The 21,538-nt window shown below is 38.5% G+C and overlaps 1 pseudogene; it reads left to right on the plus strand.

Annotated features, from left to right (window-relative positions):
* Positions 1 to 3,649: 3,649 nt before the first annotated feature.
* Positions 3,650 to 16,244, plus strand: LOC102854123 (annotated as a pseudogene).
* Positions 16,245 to 21,538: the final 5,294 nt, after the last annotated feature.

Here is a 21,538-nt window from a genome sequence, read left to right on the forward strand (position 1 = left end):
AGTTGCTGTATATCAGAAAGCTGGACAATGATTAAAGTTGACCAAAGAATTGATGCCTTTGAGTTGTGGTGTTGGAGAAGAGTTTTGAACATACCTTGGATCACCAAGAAAACAAACAGATCTGTCTTGGAGATCCTTCTTTGGAGGCTAGGAATTTGAAGCTCTGTCTTACGTACTTTGGGCACGTGGCCAGGAGGGATAGGTCCTTGGAGACTGACATGTGTTTGGAAGGTTGTAGGGACAGCTCAAGAGAGGAAGACCCAGGATGGGATGCATTGATACAGTACCTCGGGAAATGTGGTTAGGTGTATCAGAATCAGTGACACTGGCTCAGGATAGGACAGGCTTCAGAGCTGTTGTATATAGGGACACCATGAATCACAGGTAACTAACTATACAGCACATAACAATAACAACAACATAGCTCCCAAGAATCGTGATCAAATAAATGGACATAAAATGAGTCTGCTTGTTTTTCTTTTTTCTTTTTCTCTGAGACATCATTCCCCTCTGCTGTTTAAAAAGCCTGTAACTTCTCCCCCCTGAAATGTAGCCTTTAAAAGAAGTAAACCACTAAGATTGTTGTTTCTGTATGCTAAGGAAACATTTGGTGTTTTCTTGCACATGAATGCATTGTTTTTGGAGCCTGACAAAATCTCTAAGGAAATCATGTGCTACATCCTATTTAATTTATTTTTCACATACTCAATTCTAAAATTTTCTTCCATAAACAATGGCTTAGTGCCTGGAAAGAAACTGTATTTATCTTACCAAATGAGCATACTTCTTCCAGATTGTGGTTTATTTACTACAGAGACTAACTAATTATAATTTAAAAGGAAGCTGTTTCAGTATATGTCCCTGGAGACCATCCTCCTTGTCTCTGAGACAATTAACTGTGTAGGTAGAGTCTGCAGAATTTGGCAATTATAGGCGTCTTGTATCAGATTTAGAATAAAATTCTGCCTGAATCAGAGCCACCCTTAGAATCTCTGTTATTCTTAAATCCATTGCTGCAGCCACTGTGTGAATCCCTCTTGCTGAGGGTCTTCCCTGACCTGCTACATTTCCAAGCATGATTTTCTTGTCCAGGGATTGGACTCTCCTGATAACATGCTCATAGTGTTGAAGACAAAGGTTCATGACCTTGGTGCTAAAGAGTACTCCCCCTGCACTTTGTGCATTAGTTAGTCTGTTCTTCCTGAAAGCAAGGTTGCCTTTCTTTGAGGAATCCTGGAAGTATCATGATCATAATTGGAGATTGGTAGTTAGAGAAAATACGTAAAGTGTGCTAGACAGTATTTTGGTTTTTGTCAAGGTTCAAAACACAGTTGGGCTTCAAGTTTAACCCTTAGCTTTATGCAAATAAAATACTTTAAAACTTGAGGCTTGAAAGCACCCACGTTTTATTGGCTAATGTGCAGTATCTAATTTCCTCCCTTTCTTTCAAAAATTCACTCAAACTCAAATGCATTGTCACTGAGTAGGAACCAATTGTTAACTGACCCTCTGGTGGGTTTTGGGAGGCTGTAAACAGCATGGGAGGTGATTACCCATCTTTTTTGCTTAGAGTTGCTGCTGGATTCAAACTGCTAGCGTGCTGTGCTGCCTTTGGGTTAACAACACAGCTCCTTATGGACTAACTCATATTTATTCTGTTCATTCATTTAGCACATGTTTTCCAAGCATCTAGTTATCTACTACTCAGGACTAACAAAATAGAAGTAGGTCAGACAAGATTCTGTCCTCAAGAGACTTGAATACAATAAATGTGAGTTTCTTATCATAACGTCAAAGGTAAAACAAATACCAAAAAACCTTTCTTTTCTCTACATCAATGTTTTTAAAAGTCTGAGACTCCACTCGCTGGTTTGGCAGAAAATTTAATTCCAGGCTTTATTTTGGGATTATATGAAGGTTCCAAGGGTCTTCTAAAAACAGAACATTTATGGGAGTTTTCTGTGGCTGTTGATTCCAGAGAGAGGATTATAGGAGACTACACTAAGTGGAAGTTTTAGTTAGTTCATCCATGCAGCTTGTTTCTGTGTTTGGTTGTCTTTCATCAGCTATTTCACAACTCTGTAGAATTAGATGTTAATGTGTCATACTCTGATAGTTTAATGTGTTGTACTCTGATAGTACAAATGTTTTCTGGTCAAGCTAAACAATTCCTATGGCAATGTAAATTAATATTGTTTTGTAAATAATATAAATCTCTGGAAGTCAAATCCCATTTCAATTGATTGCTCTATTTTATTGGTTCTTTGTTAATAAAACTCTTAATGTGTCTATTTTTTATGACAGTCATGATTTTACTCACTAATGTAATCCTTTAACGTGTTTGAGTAGCATAGTATTGCTAAATAAAGGTCAATGGTTCAAACCTACCTACCAGCTATTTCTCAGCAGTAAGATGTGCATTTTCTCCCAGAAAGATTTTACAGCCTCTGAAATCAACATGGAGGGTCACCATGAGTTGGAATCAAGTTGAAGAGAGTTGGTTTGGGTTCTTTCTCTCTTTGCTTATGGTCTCCCTTGAAATGCATATACTCTTTGGAGGAGGCTTTGCTGACCAAAGGTCTTTAGTTTTAGGGCTGCAGTATAGTGTACAGGGTTTGTGTTGCCACAATTTAGGCAGTGCCATCCATTTCTTAAAAGGAACAATAGTGGAAAATGCCAAGGGTATAGGTCTCTGTCACAGCTACCTAATTCCATCATCGACTTTCATGTATAGCCATGTATATTATACTAAGCAGTGGATAGAACTGTGCTGCTGGAGAGAGGAGCTTTCTTTATGAAACAAGTACAGGCCTTTAGACCACTGCTTTCCAATCCTAACAAATCCCAGGGATGCTTGGTCATGATGCTTTGAGAAAAGCTCATAAAGAATGAGCGGAGCCTCACCATCTTTTTATCCACTCCACAAAAGTCACTTGCCTTCCTTTCTTGATATGATCTAATAACATTTCCTCTATAACTTCAGTCTTTTGAAACAAAAGCCAGGCAGAAAATTGTTAGGAAATTTCACTTTGATCCAAGAATTACCTTGAATCAAAGGACCATAACGCTTATTAACTTGATAAAAAGAGGAAAATACGAGGAAATCAAAGGATATATTTGCATATTAGTAAGCTATCCTCTGGAGGCCTAGTGGCAAGAAGCTGTGCTGCAATCCTGAAGGCATGCAGTTTGAGTCCACCAGCTACACTGCTGGAGAAAGATGTGCAATTTCCTCCCATGCAGTTAATTGCCTCTGAAAACCTGCTGGAGGGTCAACTGTGGGTCATTTCCTACTCGATGGTACACACACATAAAAAAACCCCACTCCAACCTACTGTCAAAGAGATAAGAACTTTTTTTCTAGAATAAATATTATTTTAATTACCTTTTTACTTTTGAGAAACGCTATAGTTTTTTAAGAGCTTTTGAACATGTGCATAACCAAAGAAAACAAAGCAAGAAATAAAGTCATTAGGGATTTGATTTAAAAAGTGGGCCTTTTAAGTCCAGATCAGACCCTAAATGTCATCTTCCTGGTGCTTCTGGGATACTGGTTATGGAGAAAATCAGTCATCAAGTAAGGACACAGAAAGGTACTTTGTTACAATCACTATCAACTGTCAACTCTGTGAAGCTGTCTTGGATGTCCATGTCTGTCAAGTCTTCAGATGACTCCAGCACCACTTGGTGTCTGATTGCAACTGTGAAAAGAAACCCAGGGGAGAATTACCCAGCCAAGTTCTTTCTCAGTGTAAGATCCATGTAATTGTAAGAAAGTAAATGGCTGTTGTTTTACAGCACTGAGTTCTGGAGTAACAATAAGAATCATATAAAGAAGATGAAAAAAAACTTTGAAGAATTGTATATGGAGAATGGAAGAAAGAGAGAAGTAAAGAAGAAACTAATAGCTGAGTTTTTTGAAAAAAAAAAAAATATAACCGTTTCTGGTCCGTAGGAAAATTATTTGAAGCAATAAAATGAAAGATGATCCAGATGGACTTGGATATATTAAATCTGGTATGTGTAAAAAAAAGTGTATTCATTATAGCTTTAATCAGATTACCCAGAAAATAGAGACAACCCAAATGTTCATAAATAGGAAAATGGACAACCATCTATATATTAAAAGGCTTATTTTTGAACAAAGCTGACATAATATTCTCTTGTTTAGTGTTAATATTTTTTAAGAATGCACTCATGGAGATTGTAATCAGCACCACAGATCAAAATGTGTGTGCATGGTGAAATAGATAAGCAGCTTGCTCAGTGAACTTTCACTGATATGATAATGTTGTTGTGTGCTGTCACATCAGAACACACTCTAGCTGACCCTGCAGCAGGTTTTCAGAGGCAGTAAATCACACGACAGGAAACTGCCCATCCTGCTCCCACAGAGCAGCTAGTGGATTCAAACTGGGTGCCTTTGGGATTGCATGAAAGCTTCTTACCACTAGGCCACCAGAGCTTGCATTTTGGACTCTATCTTCTAGAGGTCTAAGCAAGTATTGTTTCTAAGCCCAAGAAGCCACTTCAGCAATAGAGATGGGAGTGGAAAGACAGCAGTGGAACGGCTAGGGGTAGATGAATTATATTTGGTCCACACCCTCAGAGCAGCTTAAATTCTTCCCTGGGATTTACACATGTAAATACAGCCTGGATTCACCCAACATTACACTTGAGAAGTGTTTTTATGTATGAACACAGGTCTGCCTTGGCCGCTTGGTCTCCCTGAAAGCCACTCCACTGCCCTTCTTTTGATTTCTTGTCTGTTACTGTTGAAGGGTGTTCTAGTGGCAAGAAGTTGTGTGGCAATCCAGAAAGAATGTTGTTCCAGGCCACTACCTGCTCCGTAGGCAAAAAGAATGGGAAATTTCCTCCTGTGTGATTAATTGCCTCTGAAAACCCACAGGAGGGTCAGCTATGGGTGGGTTTCAACTCTATGATACATAACAATTACTACTATTGATGTTGATTGTGGACGCATATAAGATGAAACTGTTGGCAATTTTAATGTCTTCTCTGTTTGTCATAATGTTGCCTATTGGTCAAATGGTGAGAATTTTTGTTTTCTGGATGCTGAGGCTTTATCCATGTTAAAGACTGTATGGAGTTTTTGATCTTCAGGGAGTCTTCTTTCAGCAAACAAGATTGTATCATTTGCATAATATAGGTTGTTGGTCTTCCTCCAATCCTGATACTACATTCTTCTTCACAAAAGTTACAACCCTGATGCATATATTTTCCATTTTTAAATTTGTGCTTTTTGTTTGTTTGTTTTTAAAGCAGTGCTCTCTTGTTCTGTTTGGATAACTGCTTCTTATTTTATGCATAGCTTCACATGAGCACCATTAAGAGTTCTCGGATTTCCATTTTTCTCAATGTTATCCTTAATTTCTAGTGATTTATAGTGAAGCAATGCTTTCTTTTTTTTCTTTTTTTTTTTTTTAGCAATACCTTCTTGTAGTCAACAAAGCACAAGTAAACATCTTTGGATCTTCTCTGCTTTCAACCTGACATTCTTTTATCCACCTGATACCACCAATGATATCGCTCGTACTGTGGCCTCTTCTGAATCCACTTTGAACTTTTGACAGTTCTCTGCCAATGTACTGTTCCAGCTGTTTTTGAATAATCTTCAGTAAGAGTATACTTGTGTGTAATATTAATTATAATGTTCAATGATTTTCACACTGTTGGATCACTTTCTATTGGACTGGTAACAAATACGGCTCTCTTCCAGTCATTTGACCAGCTAGCTGTCTTCCACATTTCTAGGCATAGACTTGTGAGCACATCCAGTAATGCATCTATTTATTGAAACACATGAATTTATATTGTATCTATTTCTGGGGTCTTATTTTCTTTCTTATTCTTAAGATGATCATGAAATTCAGATGGTATTGAATCAACATCGTATCTTGGTTCCTACAAACTTATTTTCATTTTCTTCAGCCTCAATTTGAACTTGCATATGAGTAATTGATGATCTGACCCACTGTCTGCCCATCATAGTTTTGACTGCAGATACTGAGCTTTTCCAACAACTTTTTCTACAAATGTAGTCAATCTGATTCCTGTGAATCAGATGAAATCCAAGTGCAACGTCATCTTTTGTGTCTCTTAGAAAAAATTTTTTTTGAAATTAACAAATAATTGTAAATATAAAATTGAATAATTCTACTTCCAGCTTCATTTCTAACACCAAGCCCGTATTTTTTTAACTACTGTCCTTTCTTCACTGTTTCCTACTCCTACTTTTGCATTCAGCCACTAATTATCATTCACACATCCTGATTGCATGTTCGGTCAATTTCAGTCTTCAAAATTTGGTAAAAATTCTCAATTTCTTCCTCTTTGGCTCATCCCTTGGTATGAGCAGTCAGGAAACAAGGAAATGCATTGCACTGAGGAAATCTGCAGTTAGGGACTTTTCCAAATTATTCAGAAGTACTGATGTCAGTTTGAGGATTAAGGTGCATTTGATTCAGGACATAGACTTTCCAATTACTAGCTATACATCAGAGAGCTAGACAATAAATAAGGATGACAGAAAAGGAATTGACACCTTTGAGCTGTGATGTTGGAGAAGAGCACTGAATAGCCCATGGACGGCCAAGAAAACAAATAAACATGTAATGGAGAGGATGTAGCTGGAGTGCTCTTTGGAGTGTTTCACCTCCCATACTTTAGACATGTAGCTAGGAGGCGCTGCTATTGCTTGAAGAGAGACATGATGCTGGGAAGGGTGGAGGGTTGGCGAAGGAGGGGAAGACTCTAAACCAGGTGGATTGATGTGGTGACTGTTACAATGGACTTTTCTGTCAGGAAGTGTGAGGATGGCGCAGGACAGAATGGGCTTCGAATCTTTTGTTTATAGGGTTGCTAAGAGCCATGCTCAACTTGACGTCACCTGACAACAACAACAATTTTCTTACCAGTGTCTTCAGTGCATCTTAGACTTCTTCCTTCCGTACTATTGCCGTACTAGATCATATTCTGCTTCCTGAAGTGTTTCAGAATTGAACATAGTTTAGTTAATTAGTAAAATATATTTGTCTTGTAAATCTAGTAAGAACTATCTATGAGGGTTCACACTGAAAAAGCAACTTTAAAATGTCAAGAAACACAGGGGCAATACATTTGTAAGAATGGTTGCCTGACTCAAACAATGTAATACCGTCTATGGACTTGGCCTTATAAAAAGATTTTTAGTTTTAGTTTACATTTTTCTCCCATTTCCCACATATGCCTTTTACACGTTCTATTGTGATCCCTTTCAGAGCATTCAGTAGTGGCAGTTGGACCTCTCAGCTAGTTCTCAGGGTCCTTAAATGGACTTTTATCCATGTTGAAAAAGAAGCTTAGAAATGTCAGGAAACTTAGAGGCAGTATGTTTATGTTAATAGGGGAATGTAATCATTGTCACTGAAATGTATACATAGAACTTGTTTTGTTATACTATGTATATGCTCAACAAAATAAAACCAATTCCCACTTCAAACTCTTTCTCAGAGATATATCGGCAAATGGGGCTTGGTTTCTTTTTTTAAAAAAATTCTGTATTCATGTAAACTTATTTAAGTGTACACATAGGAATATGTATCTCCCTATTTTCTTTATCCTGATATATGTAGCAGATTTCTTCTTCTAGATTTACTTTCATCTTTTCAAAGCAGTCTAGTTTTCTAATGTATTAATATACGCAAATATATTTACCATGTTCTCTATTAATGAGTATTTGGATTATTTTTGGTGTGTTCCTCCCCCTTCTTTTCTTTAATTACTGCTGCAAATCTTTTAAAAACATTTTTATTGTGATATCAGAGAAAGTTTACATATCATATTAGTTCTTTATTTAAAAAATTCATACGCGTTTTACTTTATGTAATTATTTGCAGCCCTCTCAGTATAGCAGTACTGAGTATGTTGTTGTTGTTGTTGTTTGATGCCATCTAGTTGTAGACGACTCATAGCGACCCTATGAACGAACAGCCTGAGCACTGTTAGTACATAGAGTTTCCAGAGGCAAGCCATTTTGGAAGTGGATGCTTCCAGAGTACTGAGTATAGTATAGAGGAAATTCTCTGTGTTTTCCATTTGTTCTTCTTTCTTTCCCTTTTCTGCTTTTTGAATTGTGTCTACTGGCAAATTTTGATTTTCTGTTGCCCTTTTGATCTCAAACAGTTGACTGTTTTAAGGCATCAGTACTTTTCATGTGTTATTGCTCACCTTATAGACTGCTATGACTTGGCTGAAATAGTAGTAGATCTGCCTACTATTTGAGTCAGATGGATAAATTCGGTTCCTGGTCTAAAGGATGACTAAGAGTCACTATTCTAGATGCTTCTTTTAATCTCTATGCTGTCAGTGGACTTGTCTTTTTAAAAGATTTTTGTTTTAGTCACATTTTTCTCTCACTGTATCCTGAATCTTCTACTGTGATCACTTTCAGAGCAATTAGTAGTGGTAGTTATACCTCATCTAGTTCTGGTCCAGGGTCCTAGAGACTGTGATTTTCATGATCTATTAGCTCATTGTTTCTATGTATCTTAATTGTCAATAAGTTTTATCATTGAATAATTCTTTCTCTCATTGGTGAAAAAGATTGTTTTTGTTTTGTGCCATTGAGTCACTTGTGACTCGTAGCAACCCTATGTACAACAGCCCTGAAACCTGTTCTATCTTGTGCCAACTTTACTGTCTCTGATACACCTACCCTCATTACCCCAGTCACTATATCAATCCATCTGATCAATGGTCTCTCTCTCTTCCTCTTTCTCTCTACCCTTCCAAGCATGACGTCCCTCTCAAAGGCCTGGTTCCTCCTTGCAACAAACCCAATTTAGGTCAGATAAAGCCTCAGAATCTTTGTCTCAAAGGAGCCTATGTACAAGAGCCCTAAACCCTATTCTATTCTGTGCCAACCTCATTGTCTCCAACACACCTACTCCCACTACCCCAATCACTGAATCGATCCATCTTATAGAGGATCTTTCTCTCCTGTGTCATCCCTTCACTCTCCAAAACATGATAGCCTTCTCCTAGGACTGGTCCCTCGTTGCAACATGCCCAAAGTATGTCAGACAAAGCTTCAGAATCCTTGACTCCAAGGAGCAGCCCGACTTCAGTTTCTCCAGGACAAACCTGTTTGTTCTCCTAGCAGTCCCTGGTATACTCAACACTCTTCTCTGGCACCTTGTGTTTTAATGTCCATAAACTAGCTTCTGTGGCCTCTTGCCTTCTCATTTTTGCTTATGAGTAGTTGTTGGCTATCCTCATTTTCAAGTATCAGTCTTACATTTGCTTTTATTTTGTGTGCCATTCTATTTATCTAAAAGATGATTTTCTCAGAGATATGCCTGGTTCTAGGATTAAAGGTCTTCCACACTCAGCTCCTGCAGTCTTCAGTATGAATTGAGGATCAGTGTCAAGAAGACAAAGATTCTCACCACTGGACCAATTGGCAACATCAAGATGGATGGTGAAGAGATTGAAATCGTTAACAACTTTAGTCAGCTTGGCTCCATGGTCAACACTCTTGGCACCAGTAGTCAGGAAAGCAAAAAATGTATTGTGATGGAAAAGTCGGCTGTTAGGGACCTCTCCAGGATATTGAAGAGCAATAGTCTGGAGACTAAGGTGCATCTGATACAGGCTATGGTCTTAGCAATCACTTGTTATGCATCAGAGAGTTGGAGAACAACCAGGGAGGAAAGAAGGAGAATTGGTGCCTTTGAGCTGTGGTGCTGGAGAAGAGTATTGAATGTTCCATGGACTGCCAAGAAAACAGATTCAGCCTGGAGAGGGTTAAACCAGCCTGCTCCTTGGAGGCAAGGATTCTGGGGCTTCGTCTGACATACTTTGGACATGTTGTAAGGAGGGAGAGGTCTTTACAGAGGGACAACATGCTTGGGAGGGTAGAGGGACGGTACTGAAGGGGAAGACCGTCTATGAGGTGGATTGATTCAGTGACTGGGGTAATCGGGATGGGTGTGTCAGAGGCAGTGAGATTGGCACAGGATAGAGCAGGGTTTAAGGCTGTTGCACATAGGGTCACTATGAGTTGCAAGCGACTCGACGGCACATAACAACATAACAACCACAGGATTAAAGGTTGTCTCAGGTGACATTCTCAAGGAATCTTCTATCCTTAGATATTCCAGTTTAATGGTTTTCTCAGGTGATAATCTCAAGGAATCTTCTATCCTTAGTTTGTGTGACTTTTTATTTTAATAAGAATTTAGTCATGCTCTACACTTTTATTTTATTCTATTCAAGACTATCTATTATAACGTCAATCAGAATGGTAAGTGGCAATAGATGGCTAACACCTTGATATTTTGGTCTCAGTTTGGATGAGGTTGTAACTTGTGTATACTTGTTTCTTTTCAGAACCATTGTTTTTATTGTAGAGTTCCTGATAGGTAGAGGCCCATGATTGTATCTTATAGTGATTCTTGGACTCTTTTAAGGCTTCAGAAGCTTCTTATATGAAGACTAAAACACAACAAAGACTATTAGGATACCTTAAGATTGATCACAGTCAAATATCAGCAATGATATCCATGGTGCCATGGCCTCTTCTAAATTCTGCTTAAACTTCTGGAAGTTCCCTGTCTATGTTCTATTCCAGCTATTTTTAAAAATGATGTTCAGCAGTATTTTGCTTGCATGTGGTATCAATGATATCTTTTGATAATTTCCACATTTGGTTGGATTACCGTTCTTGGAAATAAAAACAAGTTTTAACTTCTTCCAATCCATTGGCCAGACAGCCGTCCTCCAAATTTCCTGGCATAGACTGGTGAGTGCATTCAAGGCTGCATCTGTTAATTGAAACAAGTCAATTGGTGTCCCATAGATTCTTGGGGCCTTATTTTTTGCCAAACCCTTCAATACAGCTTTCATTTCCTCCTTCATTAACATTGACTCTGTTCATATGTTCTGAAATTTTTCAGTGTCAATTAATTCTTTCTGATAAAATGACTCTGTGTATTCCCTCCATCTTCTTTTGATGCTTTCTGGGTTACTCAATATATTGCCCATAGCATCTTTCACATTGCAACATGAGGCTTAATTTGGTTTTTCAGTTCTTTCAGCTTGAAAAACGTAGAGTGAGTTCTCACCTTTTTATTCTCTAATTCCAGCTCCCTGCACATTCCATTCCACAATACTTTGCTTTGTTCTCCCAAGCTGCCTTTTGAAATTATCTGTTCAACTCTTTAACTACGACATGTTTTTCTTTAGATTTGGCTTGTCATTGAGAAAAATGGGAACTCCAGAGCATTTTATTGTGCTCAAGCAGAACCTATACCTGGACCAGGAGGTTGTTGTGTGAACAGAGCAGGGGAGCACTGCATGGTTTGGGATTGGGAAGGGAGTGTGTCAGGGTCATATTATATCTCCATACCTGTTCAATCTATATGCTGAGCAAATTATCTGAGAAACTGGACTCTATGAAGAGGAATGTGGCATCAGGATTGGAGGGCAACTCATCAATAACCTGCTTTATGCAGATAACACAGTCTTACTTGCTGAAAGAGAGGAGGACGTGAAGCACTTGTAGAAGATCAATAATGCAGCCTTCAGTATGGATTGCATCTCAATATCAAGAAAACAAAGATTCTTGCCGCTGGACCAATAAGCAGTGTCATGATGGATAGAGAGAAGATTGAAACTGTCAACAGCTTCATCTTGCTTGGATCAACAATTAAAACCCTTTGTACAAGCAGTCCAGAAATAAGGAGAAACATTGTACTGGGAAAATCTGCAGTTAGGGCTCTTTCAAAATTATTGAGGAGTAGTGATGTCAGTTTGAGGACTAAGGTGCATTTGATGCAGGCCATGGTCTTTCTGATTACTAGCTATGCATTTGAGACCTGGACAATGAATAGGGATGACAGAAAAAGAATTGACGCCTTTGAGCTGTTGTGTTGGAGATGAGCACCGAACATGCCATAGACACTTAGAGAATAAACAGATATGTCTTGGAAGAAGCTGCAGCCAGAGTGCTCTCTGGAGTCAAGAATGATGAGGCTTCACCTCACGTACTTTGGGTTTTTCTTTTGGAGGTGCTTATTCCTTGAAGAGGGACATGACGTTGGGAAGGCTGGAGGGTCGGCAAAGGAGAGGAAGACCGTCAACCAGGTGGATTGACACAGTGACAGCGGCAATGGACTCTTGTGTGTCAGGAAGTGTGAGGATGGCTCAGGGCAGGACTGGGTTCAGATTTTTTGTTTGTTAGCATCACTATGAGTCATACTCTACTAATTGGCACCTAATGACAACAGCAAGATTGGACAAGAGGTACTTTCTGCCCAATGAATGGACTTTGACATATTGTAAAAAATTAATTGTCCATAATTGTTTAGGTTTAATTCTTAGTTCTCATTTCTCTTTCAGTGGTCTATGTATCTATCAATATTAGGTTGCTTTGATTACAGTGGCTGCATGATCTGCTTTGATATTAAGGGAATATGTGGTCTTCTGTTTTGTTCTATTCCTTCATTACTTTCTTTCTTTGTGGGTTCTGGGAGAAATCTTTGCGGCTTCTTCTGAAAGAAAGTCCTTTAGTATGGTATATTGCATTTTTCTGTTGTTACTTTCAGAAGAATTTTTGTTTTGTTTTCAGGAATTTTATTAAGATGTGGCCCAGAGTTGGAAGTTTCATGTACCTTCTGTATTTGGTTTTCTGTTCAGGTCAAGTACATTCTCTTTGATTACATCATGAAAAATAATTTCCATGCATATATTGCTGTCATGGTACTGCAGAAAATCAATAATTCTAATATTAGACTTAGTATATTTCCTTTTACATCTGAATGCTTTTCTGTTTTCCTCTCTGTTTTTTTCATTTTAATAAGTTCAATTCTTTAGCCTTCTACTTAATTTATTCTATTACATTTATTTAGTATTTCTTTCTCTTGCTTTTTCTAACTCAGTTTCTTTATTCTTCAGTACAAGCAGTTTTCTCTTTTTGTAATGTTTCAATCTTCTTGAAAATGCTCTAATTTTATCCCTTAATTTGTTTTCTTCCCTCTACTAATGCATTTTATGTGTACCTTTTGCATTATTTCAACGTATTTATTACTAATGTCTGGAAATTGCCAATTATTTGCTTCAGTATGATTACACAGAATAAATTTCCCTTTCTTCATAATATTTATTTTTATTGGAACTTTTTCTTGTGTTTTCTTATATTTTTGTTGAAGTTGGGGCATTTTATTGTCTTTTAGTTAGTTTTTTTTTTAAATTTGGTTTTATTGCTTGAGGTTTTAAACTTTAAATTTTATATTCTGGATTTAAGAGGAATTTTTCTGATTGGACGCCTTAGTGGTGAAGTGGCTAACCACTCTGCTGCCAAATAAAAAAGACAAGAGCCATTCATCAGACACTCTCTAGGTTAGCTGACTTCCATAAAGACTTCTTGGAAACGCAGTGGGATAGTTCTACTCAATCCCACAGATCTTCAGAACTGACCCATTAGCAGTGGGCTGGGCATCTTCTCCTGAGAAACACTAGAGGGCACTCTGATCTTTAAGCTGTTTAGGTTTAGGCTTTGGTTTGGTGTTTTGTTCTGTTTTTCTGAGCTGATTTAATAGTTCTGATCTTAAACTCAATGCACATGAGTGGCAGGAGGACTTAACTGAGCACAGATGCTGAAGTATTCACTGAGGTTTTTTTCTTTCTCAGGTAGATTTTTATTCCTTTCCTTCATGGGCTCTTCTGTAAGGATTTCCTTACAGTCCAGCTATGTACAGGAAGCCAGTCATATCTCTCTGTGTTGCTGTCAGTCTGTGATATTCCCCTCATTCGGCTGCCTTGAAAGCCCTCTCAGTGCTTGTGTTCATATGTATTGGATATTGGCAAGATTCATCAGCACACTCTTCCTGTGCATAATCTCTCTCTTTGTCCCCTCCTAATTGTGTGACCTTCAAATTTCCATGAACAATATGCTCCACATTTAAAAAAAAAATGAACTACATCTTCCTCAGATCAGTTCGCTTTGTGTATACTTTGGAATGTTGTTCAGGCCTGTCTCAAAACGACAGTGCTGAGTGAGTGAGTACTCCCAATGATAGAAGTTTCTCTCAGTTTCTGTGCCCTCCCTGCTCCTGTGTTCACCATTTCTGGTCTTAACCCAGCTGTCCAATACCTCAAATCCCCTCCAGAATTTGGAGATTTCAATCTTTGCTTATTTTGATCTGCTGTCCAGTGGGTAGTTGCTGGAGGAATAAACGGGAGCATATACTCACTTGCTTTGGAAGCAGGAGTGGCATCCACTGGCGAAATAGCTTGCCTTCATGGAATGAACGTTGCCTAATGAACGTAGAGAGAGGATTAATGTTATACAAGTGTTTAGGTCTTTCTTTCATAGGGTTGCCTACAACTCGACAGCACGTAACAACAACCCAAGATACTTACTTCACTATCTTGCTTTTCTCCCTATTAAACTTAAAAAAAAGTTCTTGAGTGGCTTCTGGAAGATTCTGGAAAGCCTGGAAGTAAGTACTGTCTTGTATTCCATGGGGTCTGGTTTGGGGTTCACTGTGGCTGAATTGGGGAAAACCAAGTAACCTTGTGTTTTAGCTGTGGAAGCTGTTAATGCTGCCCCCTTGTCTTGATTCAAAGAAATGATTTTTGAGGAACCAAAGGATATGACCAAGGAGGACTGGAGGAAGAAGTAAGAGCTAGAAGGACAGTGAAAACTGGGTAATATTCCTGCTGAAGTAGATGAAGAAGGAAAAGACATCTATTATTATATTCCTCGGTTTATTTCCTCAGTCCCATGATATGCTGATTCCTTGAAAAGATCTACATTAAAACACCAAAGATTCTAGCCAGAGAAACAGAGGCATTCTAGCTTATCTGGAGAATAGTATAAGAGGGGTGGAGAAGAGAATCTCACAACTACTAAGCATCACAAAAGTGCATGTGAAAAATGTGGGGACATGACACACAATAAGAAAGACCTATGCGAGTTGGAGCAAAATTTACATGCACTATCATAGTTACAGATGAATTGACCTTTGGCTAGGATGGAAGAAGGGATCGATGGAATGGCTACAATCCAGAAGAACTCATGACAATTGTTGAAGAATATGCCAAAGGTGATCTGGCAAAATGAACATTGAAAGCCCCAAAACTACAAGAAGTATTGGCTTCAGGACAATATGTAGAACAGGCTAATTCTCTGAAACACCAGTGGGGAGAGAAGGAACCAAATTCTCAGATGGAAAAAGAACATAATAGTGAAGGTGAAGATAAATTCGCAGATCATATTGGCATTCCAGCATGGAATTTTGACTCTAAGAGATGAATTACTCTGCAGAATCTCAGGATCAGAGAAGATATTGAAAACTATTTGTGGAATTTAAATTGAAATTTTTATTACTATGATCTTAAAACTAGACCAATGAGAGAGAATCCCTATACCAAAGCAAGAAAGAATCAGATGAAGTTAATTATGCAGTGGATAACTTGGTCTGATATACAGGAGATACCATAGCAATGGCTCAGACACAGTTGTTTGCTAGGGAAGCTAAGGGGTCTGAAGTTCATCTGCAGGCAGATCCTACAAAACTAGAGTGGTTGTAGAAATTTTTCTAAGTGAAAATGGAAGATTTGAAAGAACGGCAGAAAGAAAGCATCCTGGAAAAGGATGGTGGCCAAGAATATCTGGATGTTCCTCCAGCTGAACTGCTTTTAGCTCAGACTATGGAGAATTCAAGACATGGGATAGTTATCAAAGGATGGGAGTGGGCTGTTCTGCTCCAAGCATGAGGGGGTTGTGAAGACCAACAATCACACACATATCTGGTGATCTCACTGGAAAGAAGACCAATGGGGATACCAATGTTGTCACTCTGTTTTTAAGTATTCTTATTGTACTAGAGAGGCTGGGAAGGAATTCAGAGGAATGTATTCCAAGTGATGCAACCAGAGAAGAGGTCATGAAGAAACCTCAAACTCTAATGGAAATGCATCAGAAAAAACTGAAAGAGGAGGAGAAGAAGAAACATCAAAAGAGCAATTCAGATAGTGATGGCGAAGAAAAACTGAAAAAGGCACTGAACGCAGAAGAGGCTTACCTTCTTCATGTCAAGGAGATCATGCAAATTGATAAAATGAAGTGGCTTTATATTAGCATTTATGGAACCTGGAAACCAACGGAAAAGGAAATAGGGGCCTACAGAATGAAGTGTCTGAGGCCTGATGACCTTATGGCCTTGTACCTTGCGTAGTAGTAACTGGTCATGGAAGGTTATCCAGGAGGGACAGCTGGTAAGTTCTTTTCAGCTTCTTGCTGATAGTCACAGATAGAAAAATTTTTGTGTGCTCTTCTTATTGTCTTAATTGTAATAAAACTTCCAGAAGTTACAAAAAAAATTCTCACAGCTCTTTGGACTTTTTACATGTTAAGAATATAACATAATCTATCAGCGAATACTAATTTTGAGTCTCTTGATATTAAATATAGCCCAATTATAAAGTGTGGGCATACATCAGATGAGGGCAAGTGAATGAGGCAGGGACAAAGCCACGTCAAGAGGTCTCTTCCAGTTAATTCTGGAAAGATCAGCAGTTTCACTTCACAGACCTTCTAGCTCTGACATGAGTCTAAACTAAAGCTTAGTTATTACAGACGTATGGTTTTGCATAACTAAAAATCAAATATATTTCACTTGAAGTACAGCATTACAATAATAGAAAGAGTTCATAGATTTTTTTAAAAAAGAGATAATTTGTGGTTTATTATCAGAAAAAGTGTATTTAAAGGCAGATCCCTTTTATAATATTTATTTAGTTTGTATACCCAAAGTTTATAAAATGAAGCTTCATCACCCTTACCTCTAACAAGGATTCTGGCTGTACTTACTGCAAGGTAGACTTGATTGTTCTTTCCGCAGTTTGAATCTTTTCTATTCCTTTACACCCCACCCCCTATCCTTTGCTTTCCTGGTGATTTTTCTCCCTTCTCCTTTTTTTTGCCTCCCTTCTACTCTTCTCCTCCTTCTCTTGAACATTCATACATATCTTGCTCAATTATCCTCCTATTTTCGCAATAATGGCCTTACACAATACTTGTCTTTATGTGACCGAGATACTTCACTCAGCATAAGGCCCTCTTGACTCTCCCATGATATAGAATTTTAATGAAATCATTGTTCCTTAGCAGCATATAGTATTCCACTGTATGAATGTACCACAATTTCTCAGTTTATCAGTTTGGTGGTGGACATTTGCCCTGTTTCTGTTTTCTTGCTATTGTGAATAATGCTGCTATGAATATGTTTTAGTTCTAATTTCCTTGGCATATATTCTTAACAGTGGAAGAACTGAGTCATATGGGATTTCGGTGTTCAACTTTTAGAGGAAGCACCAAACTAACTATTGTAGCAGTTTTACTAAGTTTATGGTTTTTAAAATAAAACCTTAGACCTGATTTCTAAAGTGGTGAGGTTCTTGTGGCCTATCTGAAGTGTCATATAAACTCACCTTAGTGATAGGTATTTGCTCCCATCCTTCCATATTTAAAATTTATTAATGGTGACAGAATGTTCAAACTGTTACTTTAGAATTTAAAAATCAAGTGGTATATTGTTCCTATTATAGCCTTTGCCCCATCAAGTGAGAACTATTCTTTCCCAAGTTGGTATTACTATTCACAGGCCTATAGTCCCTTCCTGAGAAAGATTTACTTTTCTAATACTAAGGGTATTAAAAAAAATAGGATTCTGTATTCTGTGCTCAAATAAGGACAAAAGACTGAGAAACTGAGAGGCTAGTAACACTTACAGAGCTCAGCAAGTATGCATGTGCCGCCCAAGAAACACACTGAGGTTATGTATTGAATTCTTCTTTCATCATAGTCACCACCTAACCAGCCACACAGTTCTGCTAAGGAAGAAAAATTCTTCTATTTTTGAATGATTGCTACTGACCATCCAAAAGATTTTACACTGGCCTCCAGAAGACTGAGTTTCATTAAAAGCTTCTGTGTCATAAAAGTTATCAGAAGAGACCTCAGGTCATGATTTCAAAGTTCTGAATGCAGCCTTATACTTTCTTATTTCAGAGGCTTAGCAGAATTATGTTGTTGTTGTTGTTATGTGCCATTGAGTTTCCTGTGACTCATAGTTACTTATGTACAATAACTCTGAACCCTGCCCTTCTTGAGCCAGTCTCATTGATTGCAATACAGCTATTCTCATTGCCCCAGTTACTGTGTCAATCCGTGTCATTCAGGTTCTTCCATCTCCTGTGCTGTTCCAAGCATGATATCCTTCTCCAAGGACTAGTCCTTCCAAGCCATGTGCCTAAACAGTGTGAGACGGAGAATCAAATTCCTTGCCTCCCAGGAAAAACTTGGTTTCACCCTCTCTAGGTCAGACCTGTTTATTCTCTTGGTGGTCCCTGGTATGTTCAATACTCTTCTCCAGCACCACGACTCAAAGGTATCAATTATTCTTCTGTCATCCTTAGTCATTGTCCAGCTCTCTGATGCACAGCAACTAATTGCAAAGACCATGGCCTGGATCAGGCACACCTTAGACTCTAGACTGAAAAAATTACTCTTTAGGATGTGGAGAGGTTCCTGACAACAGACTTCCCCAGTGCAATTCCTCTTGATTTCCTGGCTTCTAGTGCCAAGAGTGTTGATTGTGGAGCTAAGCAAGCTTAAATTGTTATTAACTCAGTCTTTTCTCCAACTATCATGGTGATAACAATTTTCTCTTCTCTTCTCTTCTCTTCTCTTCTCTTCTCTTCTCTTCTCTTCTCTTCTCTTCTCTTCTCTTCTCTTCTCTTTCTTCTCTTCTCTCCTCTCCTCTCCTCTCTGTCCTTTCTCCCCCTCCCTTTCCCCTCCCCCTTCCCTTCTTTCTCTCTCTCTCTCTTCCCTCTTCTTGTTGTTGTATAACATTGAGTCAGATCTGACTAGCACAGGAGGAGATTGTTCCTCCTTCTCCAGAGTAGCATCTGGTGGATTAGAACTGCCTGTCTTCCGGCTTGTAGTATAGCTTCTTGCCACTAGGCCACCAGAGGTGCTGAAAATTTGTAATTATAAATACTTGTTAGATATTGTTGATGTTATTGTTGTTTATAAGTTCCATAGAGTTGATTATAACTCATAGAGACCCTATGAACAACAGTTCTGAACCATGTCCTATCATGTATCATCTTTGCAATCTCTGATATGATTAAGCCCATTGTCACAGTCACTGTGCCAAACCCTCTTGTTGAGAGTCTTCCTCTCTCTCTCTGCCCCTCCAACTCTCCCAGCATGATGTCCTTGTCTGAGGAGTGGTCCCCCCTGGAAAACATGACCAAAATATGTGAAACAAAGTTTCATCATCCACTATAAAGTACCCTAGTTACGCTGCTTCCAAGGCAGACCTGTTTATTCTTTTGGCAGTCCATGGGATATTCAGGACTTTTCTCAGAAATCTCAAAGATATCAATTCACCTTTTGTCATCCTTATTAAGATCCATCTAACTTTCAGATGCATAGCAAGTAATTGAAAAGACCATGGATTGTAGGAGGTACACCTTGGTCTTTAACTGATCTTGTTGCTCTTTAGCATTTGGAGAAGTCATTGACATCAGATTTCCCAGTACAATACACTTTTGATTTCTTTACTGTGGTTACTGTGGGTGTTGATTGTGGATCAAAAAGTAAGATGAAATTGTTGACAACTTCAATCTTTTCTCCCAATTTCAAGATGTTGCCTATTGGTTCATTGATGAGGAGTTTTGTTTACTTGATGTTGAAATGTATTCCATAACTTGGGTGATGGGTTTGGTGTGTCAGAATTAGTGAGACAGGCTCAGGACAGGGAAGGGTTCAGACCTGCTGTACACAGAGTTGCTAAGCATTGCAGGTGACTCAATCATTCTATGGCAGGTTTGGAAGCAGGAGTAGCATTTACTTCCTAAACAACTTGCCTTAGGAAACTGTATGAGATTTGATAAATGTCAATAATTGTAGAAGGGCTTCAGGCTTTTTGTTCATAGGGTTGCTATGAGTCATGCTCGACTTGAAGGCAAACAACAACAAAAACAACATTGAAGACCATGGACTTTTTTTGTTCCACATCAAATGTTTCAAGTCCTCTTCACTTTCAGCAAGCAGAATTCTGTCATCTGCTGATATCTGTGTCTCATTGACTATGTAAAGTCATTTAACTGTGTTTATCACAACAAATTATGGTTAAACTTAATAAAAATGGAAATTCTAGAATACTTGATTGTGCTTATGTGAAACCTACAGATGGACAAGGAGGCAGTCCTAGAATAAAGCACAGAAATGTTGCATGATTCAAAATCAGGAAAGGAGTGTGTCAAGGATACACTCTGTCTCCATACCTTTTTTATTTATATACGTCACAGATCATTCAGGAAGCTAAGCTTTATGAGGAGGAATGCAGCATAAAGATTGGAGGAAGACTCATCAAAAACCTATGTTATGCAGATCACACAATCTTGCTTGCTGAAATTGAGGAGGACTTGAAGCACTTACTGCAGAAGGTCAAGCTCTGTTGTCTTCAATATGGATTGAAACTCAACATCAGGAAGAAAAAAAGATTTTCACCACTGTAAAAATTGGCAGCACAATTATAGATGAAGAAGACATTGACGTTGACAATTACTTGCTCAGCTCCACAATCAACACTCTTGGCATCAGCAGTCAAGAAATCAAAGATTAATTGCATTGGGAAAATCTGCTATTAGGGACCTCTCCAGAGTACTGAGAAGCAACAATGTAATTCTAGGCACTAAGGTATGCCTAATCCCAGCCATGGTCTTTGCCATTAGTTGCTACACATCAGAGAGCTGGACAATGACTAAGGATGACAGAAGAAGAATTGATGTCTTTGAGTTGTGATGCTGGAAAAGAGTATTAAACATACTATGGACCACCAAGAAAACAAATATGGGTGTTTTGGAGAGGGTGACGCCAGGTTTCCCCTTGGAAGGTAGGATTTTGAAGCTCCATCTCACATAACTTGGGCACATGGCCAAGAGGGAGCAGTCCTTGGAGAAAGACATCATGCTCGGAAGGGTGGAGGGACTGCATAGGAGAGAAAGGTCCCGGATGAGATGGATTGATACAGTAACTGGGGTAATGGGGATAGGTTTGTCAGAAACAGTCCTGAGACTGGCTCAGGGTAGGACAGGCTTCAGAGCTGCTGTACATAGGATCACTATGGGTCGCAGGTAATGTGACAGCATATAACATCATTGAATCTTCCTCCAATCCTGATGACACATTTTCTAAAAATCCAGTTTCTTGAATGATTTATTCATCATACAATTTGAATACAACCTTGACCCACCCCTTTCCTGATTTTAAAGTTTTCAGTCCTACCTTGTTTCAACAATATTAAGTTGGTATTTGACAAGGAAACAAAATCTATAAAATAAGGAAAGGACAACCTCTTCAACAAATTGTAGTGTCGAGACTGGACATTTACCCACAGAAAATGGAAACAGGATCCATATCTCACTACATACACAAAAATCAACTCAAGGTGGATCA

The sequence above is a fragment of the Elephantulus edwardii genome, unplaced genomic scaffold, assembly GCF_000299155.1.
Source record: "Elephantulus edwardii isolate Elephantulus edwardi_28Jun2011 unplaced genomic scaffold, EleEdw1.0 scaffold00356, whole genome shotgun sequence".
Lineage (NCBI taxonomy): Eukaryota > Metazoa > Chordata > Mammalia > Macroscelidea > Macroscelididae > Elephantulus > Elephantulus edwardii.